This window comes from Theobroma umbraticum, unplaced genomic scaffold (genome assembly GCF_002168275.2).
Source record: "Theobroma umbraticum cultivar Fairchild unplaced genomic scaffold, ASM216827v3 scaffold_51.0, whole genome shotgun sequence".
NCBI classification, from domain to species: Eukaryota; Viridiplantae; Streptophyta; class Magnoliopsida; order Malvales; family Malvaceae; genus Theobroma; species Theobroma umbraticum.
In genome coordinates, this window is record NW_018397260.1 from 1,178,170 (window position 1) to 1,182,636 (window position 4,467).

The window sequence follows — 4,467 nt, forward strand, 5'->3', positions numbered from 1 at the left end:
CCTTGCTAGCACAAGCTTTTGTCCAAAACTACCCCAACCTTTTGAAGAAGATTCAAGTTCATAGTGATTGTGTGGACCACGTTGGAGGCCGAACATTTGGACGGTTTTGGTTTGCAACAACCGGACCTCAGTGTGCATTCGGGTGAAGAAATATCTATGTTGCCCTTTAAGAATTTATACATTCTAAGGGTTAAGGTACAACTATTTTTTTTTTTATGTATATCACATCCGACTATGGTGATCCACGGTTTAGGTTCTTCAGTTTTAATATTTTCTCAACATATTTTATTTGTAATTGCATGACTCGAGGAAACCAACATTGGTATTAGAGCCATCCATGGTTGTACATGGCTCAGTTTATCATGTCTATTGTTATTAATATCATTTAGAAATTGAATATGAAATGTTTGAGTAACTTAAAAGAAATGCTTTTGTACTTTAGGTTCTATCTTTTGGGACAGATTTGATTTATGTCATTTAATCCTTTATTATAGAACATTATTCAAAATTTTAAGTGTCTAAATATGCAGATTAAAGTGTGCATAAGATGCACAAATGAATCGGCCAGATTTAATTCATTTTCATTATGATACAAGGCTATTTTAAGAACAAAATACAAAGTTGTCCAGATTTGTTCTTGGTGCATTATCAGTATGTAAAATGGAGATTAAAGTCTCAATAAATTGTTGGAAATGTAAGGAAGACAAGTACCTTGGAAACATTCCAAGAGAAAATGTTGCCCTAGAATGGAGGGTGGTTGCAAAGTCATAAAACGTGGTTGAAAAATGCTATTATGAGCAACAACTCTAAGTCACAGTTTTTGAATTTTTTGAATAGTCTAATCACCGTTTAAAATCTTGAAAGTTAAATTTTGGAATTGTTTCATGAGTTAGTTATCAGGATAAATTTTATTGGAATTTAATTCCTAATTTTAGGCCACCAAAGAATTTAAAAAAATCGATTTTGCAACCTACAGATATAGGTTATGGTTTTTGAATTTTTTGAATAGCCAAATCACCTTCAAAAATCTTGAAAAATTATTTTGGAATTTTTCCATGAGTTAGCTATCAGTTTAAATTTTATTGGAATTTAATTCTTAATTTTAGGCCACCAAAGAATTTAAAAATTTATTTTTCCACCTATTGATATGGTTTATGGTTTTTGAATTTTTTGAATAGTCAAATCACCTCCTAAAATTTCAAAAAAGTATTTTGGAATTGCTCCATGAGTTAGCTATCAAGTAAATTTTATTGGAATTAAATTCTTAAAAATAGGCCATCGTAATGTCATGTAATGAGGACATATCTGTTGTTGTCTGTAGCAGAATGTACTTTTAGTTAAGACCAAGAAATCAGAACATGACACAAATATTAATTAAAGATTTATTGTCCATAATTTAATTTAAATTACCTAAAATGTTTAGGTAATGGATGGCATGCAATCTTTATTATACATGGACCACCAAAAACGTTTAGGAGGACAAATTAAAACTGTTTTAGTTTGTAATAAAATTTAATTCTAATCCTAATAAGATTAAGAATGGATAAGTTTCTAATTTTGATTGGTAAAACCTTTCATATATGAAAGGTTTCCATATATAGAATTAAATAACCATTAGAAAATTTTGAATTTAGAAAATTCAAACTTTGAAAATTGCTAATCTTAAATGTTTTATATGATTAACAATTTGAATGAGATCTCACTTTAAGTTTTTGTTTTATATTTGTTATATAGATAAATGCATATGGATGATTATGGAGTTAGGCCTAACATGATTATGCTATGGTTGAATTTAATTCTTTGGTTTTTTTGAAATAGAACCTACGAATCTTGCTTTAATTTTTTTATCTCAGTTTGTAAAATTCTTTCCTCATCTTACTCCCTTTGAATGTAACAAGAGATTTCTACATTCAAATATAATTAGAAATTAGGATAAATTAGGAATTGAAATTTTGTAAACTCGAAAATGAAGATCCATGGCACCAAGGAGGACAAGGAGATTGCAAACATGTTTGGAAATGTTGTATGTAATCTCCTAGGTTTGACCAAACTAATTTCCTTCAATGACTCGAGGAAATTAGTGTAGTAAAAGCCCATAATCATCCAAAGTAGTATACATATGATAGATTTAATAAATGTTATGCATTCAAAAATGAGACTTTACAAAAAATCCCATATTAAATATTGAGTCACATGCTACGCAAGATTAAGATGCGTTCCACCTTCATAAACCAGAAGTCTACATAAATGAGGCTTGTTGAGCAAACTCAAGGTCCAACTTTATTACAATACGTTGATACTATGAAGAATGGATCCTACTCAAATAGTTTCATAAAATCTGGATGCTTGGCAACTTGATTATTATGGAACTAGAGGCAGTAGCAAGGCGAAACATATATGATATGTTTAGGCAATGTGTTGCCACCTCTCTAATCTAAGGGTTGTATAGAGATAAAATTGGTAAGTTTTGTTACCTACCTAATCTACCTATCATGGCTTGCTGAGCAAACTCAAGGTCATGACTAGAATGGATGGGATCTTAGCCCACTAAGAGAATCTTTGTAGATATCTCTTGAGATGATATGACAGGTTATCATTTCGAAGAAAATAGTGGGAGCAATCAGATTAAGATTCCTATCTCATTTAAATTGATTGGTCTTACATGAATACTTACATATGGTCTTTAAATGTCTAGGTTGTTAGAATACATATATAAACCACTTGACATGGCTTATAACGGATGCTATTATGAAATCCAAGCCAATATGTTTGGGCTAGTAGATCAAATTAAGAAATGTTCTAAAATATCTATCAAGAATAGGTGTTATTAAAGAAGATATTTTTTCCTTCTTGATAAATTCAAAGAATGAGAAACTTGCAGAAGTTTCTCTTTTGACCATGTGTATGATTGAGGTCAATCTATCTACCATTGCATTTTTGTCATGGGTATTAGACACAGGATGTGGATCATACCTATGTAATGACTTAAAGATGCTGACAATGAGTAGGAAATTGACAAAGGGAGAGGTGATCCTAAGAGTAAGAATGAAGCAAAGGTTGTTGCATTAGCTGTAGGGATAGTTTTCATACTTTTACCTTCGGGGTTGATCTTGGAGTTAACGAACCATTATTATGTTCCTTCATTTCCCCGAAACATCATATCCATGTCATATTGGGCGCTGCATGATGATTTTGAATTTAGGATTAAAAGCAATTTTTGTTTTTTCTCCATGGGAGAGATGTATTATGGTGCAAGGATACATTCAATGGTCTCTATGTCCTTGATCTGGATAAAACCATACTCAACGTAGAGGTCAAGAAAGCTAAGAAAAGTGATCCAAAACTTTTCTTCATCGACATTATTATTGTTTAATTTTCTATTCACGCAAGTATAAGTATCGCAAAGATAGTATAATAGCACCTAGAGTATCGATCTCATAAAGAATTGTTCTAAAAATTTTACCAAGTATTAAAATAAACACAATTTAATTTGATCCAAATGGTTAAAAGTAAATAATTATTTAAACTAAAATTAACAAAACTAATTAAGAAGAATAAAAATCAAATCAGAAATAAAATCTGGTAAAAATCGATAGTAATAAGCCTAGGATAATAATATCCCTCACACTTCATCTAAATCTTACTTCTCTTTTTTAACTTATTTCAATGAATTGAATTGCTAACCTAAAGTCCTCAATTATTTATAAGGGTCTCTTGATTCGTCTTATAAAAATATTTATTTTAACAAAACATTGTATCTCTATGTGAATTGAAATTAAAACAAACTCATTAAGTTCATGCTTTAATTTTGGCTACATATGGTATATAGGTATATCTTTATCCTATACACAAATAAATTAATATGATCATAAGCTATTCCAATCTTAGCTTACACTAAACTCTCTATCTTGAGTTATGTTTAGGTGTCTAAATCAATTTAATTGGTAGCTAAGCTATTAAAATCAATAGGAATAAATTGGAATAAACATTTCAATTCCATTGAAAATAAGCAAGAAAGAGATTAAAAATTCAGATTACATGTGAGTTCAATTGCAATCCTAAAAAAATAAAATTAGCTACTTATAATTGCAAAGGTAAATAAAAATATGTGAAGTTTAACCATTAAGAGTAACAAGAAAAATAAAAGCTATGGAAGAAGACAACAAATATTTACAGCCTTGCTTTTCAAACTTCAGCCTCAACTTCTAGCTTTTTGAATCTCTTAGGGTTGTGTTTTTTTTTTCTCTCAAAGCACCCTTTAAATATTAATAATCTTCACCTAGAATTCCCTATATTAAACATATTTTAACTTAATGACTCTAAATTTTGGGCTTAAAAGTGTTTTGAGGGCCAAACATCAAATATCATCCTTCAAATTGCCATTCCTGCTGCATTACACTTAAGCATCTTCTTACATCATTTTCTCAATTTTCAATGCAGAACTGGGTAAAATGGTCTGCATGAAAG